Consider the following 17,087-nt stretch of genomic DNA (forward strand, 5'->3'; position numbering starts at 1 on the left):
TTTGGATTTTGCACTCAGTTGCAGCTGCCTGTAAAAAAGGTTTTTAACTTGAGGCCTAGAATCCCACCAAACCCAGAGGAATTCTGATCACACTACCATGAGAATTACTAGGTGACTGGGAGTCATCTCTCATTGAAAGATGCCAATGGTTTCTAACTGTTTTAAGGCACTTCTGTGAACTGGCTCCCAGGTTGCTAGACACTAAGGCGGCTTAAGCACCCACACATTTAAAGCACATGGCATCCCCCCAAGAATCCTGGGAAGTTTACCTCTCATAGCACTACAATTCCCAGCACCCTTAAACTACACTTCCCAGATTTCTTTGGAGAAGTCATGCTCTTTAAGTGTAAGCTGTATGCACAGCTTGAGTCAAGCATCCCAGTCAAAATCATGGGACAGACATTCTTGGAAGTACAGCTGCCTAGAGAGTCTTTTAGCAAGTAAAAAACTCCAGTGGAAGAGAGACAAGTCATTTCATTAAAAAGGGCTAAACAGTTGTGACAGCGTTGGCTGCAAAAACCACCCTGACACCAAGAGATCTTTCCTCTGTTGTAAGAACACTAAGAACTAGCCAACCACTTAGATGAATCCCATTTGGGTCACCTCCCACGTCCTGCTTTCACTTCCATGGGGTGATTATGCGGCCAGCGCTTCCTATCAAGTGTTCCACATTTTTAGCTGTCATAGCCAACAACATCAGTGACAGAGTAACACAAACCTTCTAGGTTATATATGGAGAAAGCTCAGCAATCAGGGAGTTCAACAGTATATAGCCATGTATTTCCCTTAATAAAATGGTCCCCCTGGGAAAAAAAAATGTTTAGGGTTAAATGGTTGAAGTAAAGTCAGTTTATAACACACAAGCTTAGAACTATAATATATATTTACAGCAGTAGGAGAGAGACCAGGAGACTAGCATATGTGCTCAGTCTGCTGTCCAGGTACTAACTGCTGCTGCTAAACTTCCAAGTTCCTTGCTATCCCTTCCAATGGCTCTTCATCTTTTAGATGTTGACCACAGCCCTTCAAACAGAGGATTCTCTCAAAAGGAGGACCTATGCCTGGGACTATTCTCCTCAGCCCTCAATAGCTGCAACCCCAGCTATGGCAAGTTAATGGGGAAGAAACATAAGGATTATGCAGCAAGAGCCAGGGAATATACCCTGGGTGGTTTCCAGATTGGGGTGAGCAGCTATGTTTAGAACGCCATAACGAAGTTTGACCAAATTGCAGGATTTGCCTGTATTAATCCAGAAGGAATGCATCACTGGAATTCTGCTCTGCCTTTGTCACATGGCCTGCTATGTCAGCGCCAGAAAGTTCTTGCTTTTGGCCTTGAATCAAATAATGCAAGGTCTATTCATTGCTGGCATGTGGGCCCCAGAATTATAACATTGTTGTGTGAACCAAATGCATTACAGAATTTGCAGTCTTAGGATGATTGTGGCAGTAGCCAATCAAGAGTATACAGTATTAGCAGCAGCCAAGCAACAGTGTATTAACACCCCTGTAAGTTAACTGCTCTGCAACTGCAAGTGGAATTTGTAGGTACTGCGGTTAGCTTTCATTTCAACGATTATCCTGCCAAGCAAGAGGAACTGGCGGGACTTAGTAGCCAGCTTCAACATAACAGATCTAACTGGTGCATTCTCTCGCACACAGTTCCTTGCAAAGACCACTTCTGTGTCCACCAGACAGCTTTACAGAACATCTGAGGTTATCAGCTGGTGCATCCTGGAGCATACAGCAAAACATACATGCGTTTCCTTCCAAGTCAGGGTAAGCAGCACCATCCTTTGGTTGAGACCTATGCTTCAATAGCTCCCCCCATTTTATTACTCAGTTGCATTCTGAACTGCTGAGTGAGCAGTGATGGATAGTTGACTGCCAATGTTTTGTCCTTAGCTGGCCCTGTTACATGGCTAGTAGTAAAGTTCTGAAGTTCAAGTTTTCTGAAATATTTAAAGAGGAGCAGCACAAGGCCTAGACAGCACACAATTTGCTACCTTCTCCCATCAAGTAAAACTATTTCTGCAGAGCTTCTTGTCAAGTTTGCATTAATATGGGGCAGTTCAGTACTTTCCGGGAAGTCGTCTCAGCCCAGCGCAAGTTTCTGTTCCTCCTCCCCACCCTTAATCCAAGCTGCCATCCCATCAAAACCCTCATTTCCAGTTAAGGCAACTTCTCAGAAAGATTAGGGGCATCATGCCACGTTACAGAGGTCCCCTTACTTCCATAAAACGAGATTTCTGCCAAAGGCAACTTCTGCCTCAGCCATCTGAAATAATTCCATTAGAACACTGCTGAGTGACATGCCCCACTTGGAACAAACAACCTCAAGCAAGGATTATTCGAGAACATTTAATTAGGGGCTCATTTCCTACTCAGGGAGCACCAATCTAGCCAACCAGTTGGTGAATTCTACACAACCACCCCCTGTGGCTAAGGTAATGAACATTCAAGATGAGTGCATACTACCAGGTTAAAAACCTCATGGTTTTAGAAGGTGTCTGTTGATTAATGCATATGCTTCCAACATCCACATATACATTTAACAAGAGCTGGGGTGTTTTTTTCCAAGCAGATATTGGCCTGGTGATGAACTCTGCTTATCCCAGATGCACAGAATGTGATAAGATAACTCATTAGGTTAAGCCTTCCCATTTGACATTTCATCTCCTTGCTGTGGCCGAAGGAATGACTAGGCATTTCCCCGCCTTAAAGAATGCTGTGACTCCACTAGATCTCATACGGCTCCGCGAAAGGGGCAGCTGATTAATAAAATGGCTTTGCCTTATCTGCCACAGAAATTTTAAGCCCACCCCTAAGCTTAAAGGGGTAATAAAAGTTCTGGATTTCAGTGAAGTTGGACTCCTAGATCAGAGGCTTGCTTGCAAGTTCTACAGTCCTGTTAAGACATTATGTTTATTAACCAGAGTTAAGCATTACACCTGCAGAGAGAAAGGTCTACGCATTCTCACTTTTTTTCTGCTTGCAAAGCAGGTTTTTGTTTTTTAAGCCTCCTGATAAGAATTTGACCTGTTTGCTATCTAAGAACAATACAGCAGAAAAGGAATAGGGATTGGGAGGGAGGAGGAAAAAAGCATGTCACAGTAGCTTTGCCTGAAATGCTTCTACCGCTGCATCTGCAAACTCTACTTTCATTTAAACACGCAGGTGTATAGCAAAAAAAGGCAGTTCAGCCAATTGGTTACACTAGAACTAGAACATGAAACCCTCCTTTCAGCCCATCTACACCATTAACAGAAGCCATGGCTTTTGGCTATTTGGTGATTAGCCCACCACACCTCTCCTCCTTACACCTGTGAATACAACTCACCTGCCCCTCATCTTCCATTAGTTCCTTTTCTGCAGAAACATGCATTTCTATTTTAGGGCAATAATTGTTTGGCAGCAGCACTGCCCTGCTTCAAACAAAGTGCTGGAAAGATGTCTACATGCCGATACTGAAGGCATTCCATCAAGGGCTTTCTGGGGCCAACAATTTTATTTCTTTAAAGCACATTGATCCTGCTCTTTAGTCAAAGGTCAAGCATATGACAATTCCTCTCCGTGCTTACAAAAGGAAAAGGGATTGGGAGGAAGGAAGGAAACCAACTCTGGCACTAGAAAGATTTCAAGGGGAGAAACTGGCAAAAGTCACTAGTCTATCAGCAAAGCAGATGGGGAGGTCTGGCAGATCCACCCTCTGACTGAATGGCTGCTGATCGACTTGAAGGAACTCAGTGAAGCAAATTGATATAAATAAGGGTTTTGAGACTGCATGCTTCTAGAGTTGCCATGTTTAACTGGTCTTGTGCCTCAACAAGTCGGCCAAGGCTTTGGACATGAAAGGTGAGGTTTCTTGGTATGCAACTAAGCTTGTATATGCTCTGCTGATCCTGGAGGCCAAGAAAGTGGCAAACCTTTCTTCATACACAAGACATGAACCTGTTGGCCACATTAATCCTATGTTCTTCAGATACTTTTCAATATCTCCCTCCCCACAACCATAGTTGACAAGAATCAAGCCCTTTCCCCTGAAACCATAATGGCTTCAAGCATTATTTCATTCAGCTTTCCAGAGTGCTGTAATTTTTTTTTTCTGTACATATTTTCTTGCCCTACAAATTCTCTTCCAGATGCATGTGTATTAAATCCAATATTTTATCCTCTAGGAAATTATTTTTCCTACCACCTCTGGGAGAGGGAGAGAAGAAAGGCGACACAATCCCAGAACTCCAGAGGTTTTAAAAATGTTAACTTGCCTTTCCAAACCACCTATACCAACAAACTCCTGGGATAAGCCCTTGGGTGAGCTGGTAAGTCACACACTAAACCACCCATTCAGCCAGGGTTTGGGGACTTATTACTTTCTATTGTTTCCCCACATGCTTTTAAATGGATCACTGTTTCCACCTGGGCAAGGAAGAAGTTACAGGAGCATTTGACACCTGGGAAGGTGCCCTACTCTAGGGAAAGCTGCCACGTTTGGGACACAAGCCAGGGATCACAAAAACCATTACCCTCGACATTTTCCAGGGCCCAGTTCAAGCCTAACCAATCAGCGAAGCACTGCAGATGCAAACAAGAGATAGTCAACATGGGACAACAGATGCACTCTAGCTCCACTCATCCCTGAATAGTGCTGTGCAGACTGGAGGATACCCCTGTGCCAAATGAATAGCAATGTCTCAAGGGATGCTTCCTCCGACTTTCCGCGGCTTAATTGCTCCATTATTTTATTCAGCTTGCTAAACCAAGCTCTCCAGCGCGACCATTTCAATGGCAAGATTTATTGTTTTGTATACATTTGCCTGCCTTGACCTAGCCCCCTGCCAATGCTTGTTTATTTTCCTAGGATTCCGCTCTCCCCGCACCCCTTCCTAAGAAATGCCGGGAGTCCTGGTCTCTTAAAGGGGTAGCTGTGGCAGGGACATTATCCTCAAGCCGGATTGCTACATTTACACTGCAGGCAAAACACCACATTTAGAGCTGGCTACTTTGTCGCCCTCTCCACTCATTCCATTACTTCACCATACAATTGCGGCAAGATTAAACTCAAATAATAGTAGTAGTATTAATAATAATAATAGCAGCAGCTCCCAGCAGTCTTGGCTGCAAGATGATTTTTTAAAAAAAGCAAGCTAAGGAGACACTGTAGTTATTTTATAGAAAGCAACCCAGCATTAGAGAGCGGAATGCAAATTCCCAATTCAAGAGGCCAAAATATAGCCATTGTTTCCTGCCTCCCAAGTCTGGCAAGGCCACCTGGAGACCTTCGGAGGCGCAGCTGCCTTGGGGACCGACCGAGACCCAGCGTGTGTGTAGGGTATGTTTCTGCGCGTGTGCGTTTGCGTGTGCGTGTGAACCCTGCTCAGAATAGGCCCCCTCGAGCCGACAGCAGCCACCCCTCGGAGGCTCCCCGGCTGCCTGGCGGCGAGGCAGCTCGTCCGGTCGATCCCGGAGCTCCGCCGGTCTCGTCGTGCCTCTTCATGATACCTCCTGGGAGGTGGGGAAGGCAAAACGCGGACATGTCACTCGGACGCCTCCGTGGCTGCAAACAGACGCTGCAAACCGGAGCCTCCCTGCCTGCCTCCCCTGCCGAAAGCGCGTTCCTTACCAGCCTCAGCGCCGCGCCTCTCCCCACATGATCCCGCCACGGGAAGCCGGCAAGCGCCCTGACGCAGCGGCGGCTCCGCTTAAATATTGAGCCCCGCGCGAGCCTTCGGCGGCCGGAGCCACTCACAGCGAGAGAGATGGTTTTAATCAGCTGCTGGCAGCTGAGCACTGCCCAGGAATGCGCGCCGATGTTTTTGCTGCCTCGGCTCGGGCGACTCCCCCTCAACGTGTCTTGCGCTCCCAAACTTAACTCCTTCCGTCCCGGAGAGGAAAGAGATGGGGAGTGGGGGTGGGAAACAGTCCGGCGCCGCGCGCGCTGGAGGGGTCAGTGGTTAGAGGCGGTGCTGGATTTACGTATAAGCTAAACAAGCTATAGCTTAGGGCCCCACACTCTTGGGGGCCCCCAAAAAAATTAAAGGAAAAGAAACCCTTGATGTACATTTCCAACATATAATATAAAAAACAAATAAAATAAAACCTACAGTGTTTTGTGTTGTGTAGGCTCCTGTGATGTCAGTAATGGGCCCCGCCTGCTCCCTAAAATATCACTGGTTTGCTCATTTCTATATATAGGGTGCCTATATTCTGCATGGACTGGTTGCATGGCAACATGTGCAAATGGCTTTAGATATTAGGTCCATAAATTACCATATAGCATATATTCAACACAAAAAAACAGCAGCAATTTGTTGTTGACAAAGGACAGCTGGACAGATAAAGGGCCCCATTACCTCCAGTAGCTTAGGGCCTCATCAAACCTAAATCTGGCCCTGGCTGGAGGAGTCAGTGGTTAGAGCAAGTTGGGAGGGGGAGCAGGAGCTGGGGCTGGTACTGGTGGGGGAAGAAGGGTTTGGCGGAGTTTAGGATCTGGACGTTATGAATGGGACAAATTCACAGGAGCCCAGGGAGCTGCCCAAACCGAGTCCCCAGTGGTGCAGCAATAAAACTGTCAGCAGGTTTGCAAAACTAAACAGGGTCCATCCAATATGGTTTCAGATTGGATGGGTGGGGTGTGGGTTGAGAGTCTTGCATTGCACGGGGCTGGACTAGATGACCCCTCATGGTCCCTTCAACTCTACATTTCTATGATTCTAAGTATTGCCCATCTGACTCCATATCATTTGCACTGACTGGCAGTGGCTCTCCAGGGTTTCGGGCAGAGGGCAGCTCTACCCAGAGGCGCCAGGGATCAAACCTGGGACATTTCTCCACAGCGGAGCTATGGCCCTTCCCTCATATGGTGGGCTTTCTGCCATTCCCTTGAAATTTATAGGGTTCGGGGGGTGTATTTGAGAAGATTATGCAGAGGCAGAACTAGACTTTATTTCATCTGGGTCAAAGACCCTGTTTGGCACCCTCGCCACATGCCTTTGTGCTCTCTCTCTCTCACACACACACACGCACACACAGGCTGGGAGCCTCAATGGTTTCAAAAAAACCTGGCTCTGTGAAATGCTCTGTTCAGGATCAGGGCCCCAATCACTTTGCTTTCTTTCCTTTGCACTTTTCAACCTAGCATCCTTCATTAAAGGTAAAGGTAAAGGGACCCCTGACCATTAGGTCCAGTCGTGACCGACTCTGGGCTTGCAGCGCTCATCTCACTTTATTGGCCGAGTAAGCCAACGTACAGCTTTCGGGTCATGTGGCCAGCATGACTAAGCCGCTTCTGGCGAACCAGAGCAGCACACAGAAACGCTGTTTACCTTCCCGCTGTTTACTTTCCCGCTATTTATCTACTTGCACTTTGATGTGCTTTTGAACTGCTAGGTTGACAGGAGCAGGGACCGAGCAACGGGAGCTCACCCCGTCGCGGGGATTCGACCCGCCAACCTTCTGATCAGCAAGTCCTAGGCTCTGTTGTTTAACCCACAGCGCCACCCGCATCCCTGCATCCTTCATTGTATTCCATCAAATTCAATGGGATTTAAAAGGGCCTGTAGATGAGTAACAGCTCAATCCTATTAATGGCTTCTCAAAGCAGTTCAGTGATGCTTGCTCCCAGTGAGTGTAAGTTTGTAGTCTAAAAGGGTTGAGGATTGTGGTTATAATGTTAAAAGTCATTCGTAGTTTGGGATATTTGGTTTGTGTGTGTGTGCAAGTGATGGCTAGGAGCCAACTCCTAGGGGCCAAGGTCCCTTTGCTCCCCATAAAACATTTGCGGGGACCAGGCCCTCTACAAAGTTAATGGACACTGTCATTCAAATGGTGGGTACAGCCAGGTCTTGTGACTGATTATGGGGGAGGGGCTTACTGGGCCCTCCCAATAGTTTATTCAAGTTTGGCACCACCCACCTGTCAAAGTTGCCCCATGGGATCATTGGCAAGGGGGAGGGGGGAGAGATAAAAGATCTGACACCAACTGTGTCTTTCCCATCCCTGCCTCACAAGGCTGTTTTTTCAGCTTGCTTCTGTTCCGTGCCTGTCATGTGCTCAGTCATTGGTCCATTCCGTCCTGGTTTTTGTGGATTTTTAAAGGTGAAAAAATTGCATTTAAATTGCATGCGATTTCTAACACACTTCTAATTCCTCTTTGTGTACATTTACTTGTTTTGAGGATTATTAGAAAATGCATGTAAAACACTTTGAATACTTAAAAGGGCCATACAAAAGTTGTGTATCGGCATTATGGTGTGGTTTATTTATATGCCACTTTTTAACTCAAGGTTCCCAAAGCAGTGAACAGCAATATACATTAATACAAATGAAATATATAATAAAAGTACAATGTATCAATTAATCAAAACAAAATAAAATAGCATCAGAATTCAGCCACGGATACGGATTATGTAATAGGATTTGATTCTCACTAGGTTCTGTGCACTGGAAATTGCAAAAATGTCCATTCTTTCTTTGGTTCTATGGGAGAGGGAAGAAGTAATCAGAACCACCTTGTTGGCATTTTTTCCTACACACCCGGTTAAGTCAAACCCCCTCAAAATAGTGCCATGTACATAGAGGTTTCAACTGTCTCAAGAGTGGTGGTGGTTGTTGTTGTTTAGTCGTTTAGTCATGTCCGACTCTTCATGACCCCATGGACCAGAGCACACCAGGCCCTCCTGTCTTCCACTGCCTCCCGCAGTTTGGTCAAACTCATGCTGGTAACTTCGGAAACACTATCCAACCATCTTGTCCTCTGTCGTCCCCTTTTCCTCGTGCCCTCCATCTTTCCCAACATCAGGGGCTTTCCCAGGGAGTCTTCTCTTCTCATGAGGTAGCCAAAGTATTGGAGCCTCAGCTTCACGATCTGTCCTTCCAGTGAGCACTCAGGGTTGATTTCCTTAAGAATGGATACGTTTGATCTTCCTGCAGTCCACGGGACTCTCAAGAGTCTCCTCCAGCAACATAATTCAAAAGCATCAATTAGCTGTCTCATTACTATTACTACTACTACTACTGTTACTATAAGTGTTACATGTTCCCCACATCTCTGAGCAGTGGTCCGGGCAGGGCTTAGTTTTCTTTGGATGGGAGAGCACTGTAGACTCATGGTGTCTTATTAACTAATCTACAAGTACAACACAAGTGGAGGCAACTGGCACTCCTGCGAGGCAGGAGATCCCCCAGAGAGGAACCTGGGCAGCTATCCAAGACTGCACCCTCACTTCTGGCTAACTCCAATACCTGCAGTTGGAAACTTGGTTTTTTCCTCTTTCTTTCATTGTGTCTAACTCTCTCTTCCAAACTGCAAACACCTTTTTCACACCTTGTCTCTGGACCCCCTCCTCAGCTGGAGGGATGTTGCCTCCTACAAACTCTTGATGGGTGTCTCATTCAAAAACACAGAGATTTCCAGCTATCAGGACACAATTGCCTAACCAATTTATGCTCAATGATGCAACATTAATCAGCTTTTCTGGGCTATTATCCAGTAATCTTCCTAACAAAGCAGCCAAAACAATAGGTTATAGGCTGATGTCCTCCAGAGCTGAGCCAGGGTTAAACAAGAAACTCTTGCTCTGCCCCCAACATTAGAAATATATGTAGACAGAGGTGGGGAATCTGCAACCCTTTGGGTGCTGCTGGACTCCAGTTCCCATCAATCCCAGCCAACATAGCCAATGATTGGGGATGATGGGAGTTGAATTCCAGCAGTATCTTGTTGTCGTTTAGTTGTTTAGTCGTGTCCGACTCTTCGTGACCCCATGGACCAGAGCACGCTAGGCACTCCTGTCTTCCACTGCCTCCCGCAGTTTGGTCAAACTCATGTTCGTAGCTTCGAGAACACTGTCCAACCATCTCGTCCTCTGTCGTCCCCTTCTCCTTGTGCCCTCCATCTTTCCCAACATCAGGGTCTTTTCCAGGGAGTCTTCTCTTCTCATGAGGTGGCCAAAGTATTGGAACCTCAGCTTCAGGATCTGTCCTTCCAGTGAGCACTCAGGGCTGATTTCCTTCAGAATGGATAGGTTTGATCTTCTTGCAGTCCACGGGACTCTCAAGAGTCTCCTCCAGCACCAGAATTCAAAAGCATCAATTCTTCGGCGATCAGCCTCCTTTATGGTCCAGCTCTCACTTCCATACATCACTACTGGGAAAACCAGCAGTATCTTGAAGGCCACAAATCCCTCACTGCTGCTGAAAAAGAAAGACATTCTACACATGCTCAGAGGCACTTCCCTGAGCCATGAAACAGAAAGTTCTGATGCTAAGCCCTGGTCAGCCCCCATCCCAGATTCAGTATCCCTTATCCCAGGTCTGAGGAACCTGTGAGCCTCCAGATGTTGTTGGACAACAACCCCTCATCATCCTTGACCATTGGCCATGCTGGTTGGAGTGGATGAAAGTTGCAGCCCAACAACATTTGAAGGGCCATAAACTCTCGAACCCCACCTTCCTTCTTTGCAAAGCAGCCTGTATCACTCTTTTCTGAGAATACTAGAACTTGGGTTCATCTGGTGATTGGGTTCATCCGGGACTGACAAAGAGGAAGTAGTCCTACATGCTGTGTGTAATCAGATTGTGAAATTTGCTGCCACGAGATCCGGTGGTGGACACCAACTTAGAAGGCTTTAAAGGACAAACGGGGGCTGCTAATCATGAAGTCTGTATGTTATCTCCAGGATTCTGAGCAGCACCATTTTCATAGAATCATAGAGTTGCATGGGACCCTGATTATTATCTCTAGTCCCATCCCCGCAGTGCAGGAATATGCAGTTGTTCCATACGGGGATCAAACCTGCAACCTTGGCATTACTAGCACCACAATCTAACCAACTGAGCTATCCAGGCATAACACTATGAGATGCCTGTATGATATCTATCATACAGTGTATATGCTGTCTCTATACAATCTCTCCAGGGTTAGTAACAATATCATTCTCATAATATGCGCCACTGTTTTGATCCAGCAGTGGGATAACTCCTTTGGGAATGGTTTGGAGCTTTGAAACCCTTGTAGTTGTTTTGTTTTTGCTAAATATTAACAAGTCACCTCAGACTTAATCTTTTTCAGACTTGTAGAGCCATTGAATTCTGTTGGAATTAAACACTTATACAATATGTTACAGGATTGTGCCCATCACCTGTTATGAAGAGTATATGATACAGGTTTAGCATTCTTCAATGGTATATGGCATGGGATACATGCACTTCAAAGATACATGTCTTTTAAGAGCATTTAAGGCAGATGCATTAAGATAATTATTGCAAATTGGGAGGATTAAAAAAAGAAGATGAAGGCTTGTTTAATAAGCAATGAAAATGAGAACGACTGATTGAAGAAGAACAATTATATATAAAATGGACAGAGACAATGTGAAAAGTTAAAGGTGACATAAAAAAGCCGGAAGAAGGAAGGAGGGAAGTCAGCTCGGGAGAGCAAGAACAAATGTGAAATATAATGTATGTGTGTGTATAGTATGTAACTAAAAATTCAATAAAGATCATCTAAAAAAAAGAAAAGAAAAGAAAATGAGAACTACTGTACCTGTGGGAGGAGTTTTGGGGGAGGGCAGTAAGCAATGGAGAATGCCACAGTCCCCTGGAATGAACCGAACTCAGAAACCTGAACTCAGGTGGGTCACCTTGGTTCATAGCAATGAAGTGGCAGGAATATATCTGGTGAAATATTAAACCAATTGATAGGTCCACACTGCTAGAATTACTTTATAGATAGATAAGAGGGACAGCGGTGGCATGAGAAGACCGGGAGGTGATATGATAGCCATCTTCAACTATCCAAAGGGCCGTCACATGAAAGATGGAGCAAACTTGTTTTCTCCTGCTCCAGAGGGTGGGACCCGAACCAGTGGCCTGAAGTTACAAGAAAGGAGACTTGACATCAGGAAGAATGTTCTGACGGTAAGAGCTGTTTGACCGTGGAATGGACTCCTTCAGAAGGTGGTGGACTCTCCTTCCTTGGAGGTTTTTAAGCAGAGGTTGACTGGCCATCCATCGTAGATGCTTTGGTTGAGATTCCAGCATTGCAGGGGGGTTGGACTGGATGACCCTCAGGGTTTCTTCCAACTCTACAATTCTATTATTCCAATAACTAGCAATCTGTGTGTTTATGTGTGAGCTGCTCCATCTCTAAGCAGTGCTTATTCATTATGACAGACACAAATAATCCCACATATGGATGCACTCTGCAGATGTCATAATGAATATGTGTATTCAAAGGGTAGGACTTTGGGGAAGAGGTGGAAGGGCCCACTCCACAACATGTACATCAGGGCTCCAAAACACAGCCGGACTGGCTTGCCATCAGACCATTAAGTACAGAGAAGAGCCCCACCCCCAGACCCAAAACGTATTGGAACAGAGTAGCCAAGTCACATATAGGACGGTGGCAACACGAGAATGAGCCTTTTCTGTAGTGGCTCCCCATTGGCAGAATGCTCTCCCCAGGGAGGTTTGCCTGGCTCCTTCATTATATAGTTATAGGTACCAGGCAAACCTCCCTGGGGAGAGAACTCCATTAATCAGTCTTGGGCGGATTAATATTCTACGGCCTTTTAAAGGTGTCTGTGGGAAGAGGGGAGTTATTGTTTTGTTGGTTTGGTTTGATTATTTGCTTGTGTTTTATATTGTATTTTATTCTGTGAACCTCCCTGCTGAGATCTTTTGATTAAGGTCGTTGTAGTAGTAGTAGTAGTAGTAGTAGTAGTTTTAGTAATAATAATAATAATAATAATAATAATGATAATAATAATAAAAAATCCAAATCCAACCAGATAATTCTGGCCAAATCCAACCAAATAATTGTGGCAGAAAAGCCTTCAAGTGCCTCTCCCCTTTCTAGGCAGTAAATAATGGACTTAATTAAATTGCCTTTGGGTTGTATCCAGCTAACATGTCCTGCCAGTGCAAGGATTTCCACTTCTGCAGTGAGACCTCCTCACTTTTCTTTCCCCTGTAAAAAGGTAACAATGCAGAAATGGCCACCCTATATCCCTCCAATCTGTACATACAGAATGCTAAAGGCTGGGCTATGGTGCTTCAAACCATCTCCCTGGCTCAAATTAAGCCCCACCAGAGAGCCAGAAAAATCAGGCTATAAAAGGCAAGTGAGGGGAAAAAGAGGAAGTGATGCAAGTAAATCTGAAGAACAGGCAGACACTGCAATCCAGGATGTGAATGTATGCTGCGCCATCAAGTTGCAGATTATTTGGGGTGGCATGTTCCCCTTCCTGTGAAATTTGATGGCCGAATTACCCTAGCAGTCCTCCCCCTCCGCTCTGAAAGGGACCAGCATCGTTGCTGCAAATGCAAATTTCAATGCAACCTGAAAAACATTGCAGTGAGACTATTGGTTTTCAATGTCAACTTCACAAGGTTCTTATACTGCATGGTTAAAATAAAAAGCTCAAAGTGGTTTACAGGAAGAATAAAACAGTGAAAGGCAAACAGTTAAAAATAGCTATTTGAAACATTAAAAAAGTAATCAAAATAAATTATAAGCTGAAATCCAGATTAAAACACACGTCAATATTCTGCATGTGTCGGGACACATTTGCCTAAACTGAAATGTTTTTCTCAGGCGTTGGAAAGAGTATAGGAAGGTGCCGCCCCGATGTCTATAACAGACTGCAAGTTCTTTGCTGCTTAATGTATTTATTTAATTACATTTAATTAAGTCATTATATGCTATAATGCAATTAATTATATTTAAGTGTCACCCTTTCCCCTAAAGGAGGTCAGATGTACAGCATAAAGTAACAGAATACAAATCAATTATGTTAATGCCTAAAATGCATAGAACGTCTGGGGAAACCTTTTCAGCCTTGGGGCCACATTCGCTTCTGGAAATCCTTCTGGGAGCCATATGCCAATGGTGGGCTGGGCCAGGAACAACGATGCGTGGAGCAATGACTGTAAATTTTACCTTTGTATAGTAGGCCAGTTTCTACTCATGCTCCTCTTTATCGTCCTTCCGGGAATGCAAGAATACATCATCAGAGTTCAAGGATACATTGCAGCAAGTGAAAAAAACTTAGGAGCAACGCAGGGTCAGCGAGAGGAGCGGCCTGGGGAAACTTCCAAGGGCCACATAGCAAGGCCAGAGGGGCCTGAGATTCCTCATCTCTCTCTCTCTCTCTCTCTCTCTCTCCCTCTCTCTCTCTCTCTCTCTCTCTCTCACACGCACACACACACACACACACACACACACACACACACACACAGTGCAGGTCAGCCATGTTGGCAGTTTACTCAATTTTCCCAGTGTTTCCGTAATAATTGATTTCTACATTATTTTGGAATATGTTCTACATTATATTGGAACTTTCATATTTAGTGCTCATATCCATGTTATTTGACCCCCCCCCAAATCATTTGCAACCCCCTTTGCCAGGAAAATTGTGGGAGTGAAGGGACAACATTTGGGGCAGTATATGCTTCTTTCCTGCCATTTTCATGAGGGAATCATGGGGGACCAGAAGCACCTATGTGGAGAAAAGGTGGGGGAGTAGCAAAGTTGTCCAATGAGGCTCGTTCTTGTGTCGCACCGTATTCAGGGACAGAGGAAGGGGGTGGGGGTGGGCAGGCCGCCTCGGGTGTCACCACTGAGGGGGGTGTCAAAATGCTGGGTGGCACTTGCCGCAGGGCCTGAAGTGCACCCGAGCCACGCATCTCTCCTGGGAGTGATGCGGTGGCTTGGGCGCCCACAGGCTCCGCGCTGCCCCAAATGGTCTGCCTGCTGCCTCCCCCTCAGCTGTAGGGCGGCTGAGTAGGAGGAAGCAGGCAGACTCCTTGGAGGCCCCACAGAGCGTCATGCCCCAGCTTGTCTCGCCCCACGGGCGTATCTACTGGTGTGGATAAAACTTAGCGTGGCATGCTGGTATATTGGTAAAGAAAGCCACAGTTCCATAATGTAACAAGTACTTCAGTGTGAAAGGAACATTAGAAAATGGAACAGAAGTGCTAGCATTGTAACTAGGAAAACAAACATAATATTCTGCATGTCCGAATGCACCCCAGGGCCTCAATGGGAGCAACTTGCATGCCAACAGGAATATGTCCCAGAGTATTCAAGAATCCCTTAGATTCCATAGTTTTTTAGGAGTGGGGCATCTTAATGCATCCTCTTGCTGTACAGGGGGATCAGTCACAATCAATCTAAACTTCACCAAGACATGATATATCAGTGACAACAGAGTGACATTGCCCCCACCTCCAACCCAACTGGTAGCAAAACTGAGAGTATGACTTGCATTGGACCATTGATGTACCGAGACAGTCACATGGTTGCTATGATAGGCATGAAGTCCTGATCTAAATCAGACAAGGTGGGCCTGGGGTTCTCCAACACCGCACCTGAGACCATCTCTGTCATCTCAGTCAGGGATGCTGCTGAGCATTTGGGTAGGTAATACACCAACAAAATCCCCTTCTTGTATTTCTGGCCAGGTAAAATTTTTCACTCCTCATCCCCAGGTGGTGAAGGACCTAGAACAACTGCAATGCTGTTGCTGTACAGAGTATCCAGGCAGCAAGTCTGGGTCAAATCTGGTCACCTCATCTCATCCACCCAAGTCTTGGTAGTACACACCAGATGATCTACATTATCTACAATCGTAGCATGGATGAGGGTTGTCATTGTGAAATGACCAACAGCACCACCAGATAGGATTGTGCGTTAGCATGGTAGCTCAAGCCTGATTGGTTGAGGGATGGCCCAGAGAAGGCAAGAACTTCCAGACCCTTATTGCCTCCTCTCCAGTGATGGCATGGTTGATCCCTTGTGGCAGACACCCTCCTGTCAATGGCCTGGCTAGTAGTGGCATCCCAGGAGTCATGATGCTGTCTCTTCACCCAATCATATCTCTTTTCAGACCCGCAATGCATATAAATAAAAATAAAAATTTGAGGAGGGAACTTTGAGGTGTGAGGAGAACTAACCTGGGACTAGTTGCTGTTTTGTTTTGTCTTTTTTTTACATTTCATTCTGCTGCTATTATTATTCCAAAATAGTCATGTTTTTGAGCTGGAAGCTTTCCCGCACGGAGGACTCTTGTTGCCGACAAGTGCTTAAACGTAATCCTCTCCTGCCTTGCCCACCCATGTCTAATCTTCATTCAGAATGAAATCCCAACAAGCAGAATAATCGCCGGTTTAGACAGTATTAACATTCAGAAAGCAACAAAGAAAATTGCCAGTGGTGCCACTTGTCAGCTGCAAGTAAGATTGACGGGCTGGAAAAGTTAAATTTGCAGGAGCGAACCTTGGCAACCATCTTGCCCCTGCAATTACTATGCTTAAAAGTAACAAAAGAGGGGTTCAGATGAACCGTCTTCTGCATTAAGGCAGGGGCAGGGAACACTTTCAGTCTGAGGGCCACATTTCCTTTCAGCCAGCCTTCCAAGGGCCTCATGCCATTGATGGGCACGGCCAGAGGCAAAGAGTGGATGGAGCAATGAGCTCTTACCTTTGTGTATTAGTCTAGGTTCCAGTCACACACAATCCAGAGATTTCTACACCTGTACACACCTCCAGCGAGGTAAGCATGAGGTGTTATCACACTTCAAGGACACAGTGCAGCTAGGCAAAGACACTGGAAGAGAGAACAGAGGAAGGGCAGTGAGGGAAGCGGTCTGGGAATATGGCGTGGCCATGGATAATTTTATGGGCCAGATAAAAAGGCTTGGAGGGCCACATTTTACACCTGAGGCTGGGGTTTCCCATCTCTGCATTCTCTAAAGCAGCCTTTCTCAACCTGTGGCTCCCCAGATGTTGCTGAACTACAACTCCCATCACCCCTAGCTAGCAAGGCCAGAGCTCAGGGATGATGGGAGTTGTAGTCCAACAACATCTGGGGACCCACAAGTTGAGAACCGCTGCTCTAAAGGCTTGTGTCAGACATGCCAGGTCATACAGGATAGTCCCTCTCCTTCATTGTGCCTGCTGGTCACTGTACCTGCTGAACATCTTAAAGACACCCTTTGATGAGGAGAAGAAACAAATCCCTTGACATTTCTGTACACCAGAGAATTCGAGACTTCTTTGGTAAACCACACTCTTGCCTTTCGCTG

The 17,087-nt window shown here is 45.8% G+C and overlaps 1 protein-coding gene across 4 annotated transcripts in view; it reads right to left on the reverse strand.

Moving 5' to 3' along the window:
- Positions 1-5,851, reverse strand: part of DAB2 (DAB adaptor protein 2) — a 34,714-nt gene extending 28,863 nt beyond the window's left edge. For 2 of the 4 annotated variants that reach the window (XM_083577287.1, XM_083577286.1), the window contains exon 1: positions 5,624-5,851. The gene's annotated coding sequence lies outside the window, so the exon portion shown is untranslated. The remainder of the gene's footprint in view (positions 1-5,623) is intronic. The other 2 variants (XM_083577285.1, XM_083577284.1) reach the window with 1 other exon arrangement.
- Positions 5,852-17,087: the final 11,236 nt, after the last annotated feature.

The sequence above is a fragment of the Podarcis filfolensis genome, assembly GCF_964270895.1.
Source record: "Podarcis filfolensis genome assembly, chromosome: 11".
Lineage (NCBI taxonomy): Eukaryota > Metazoa > Chordata > Lepidosauria > Squamata > Lacertidae > Podarcis > Podarcis filfolensis.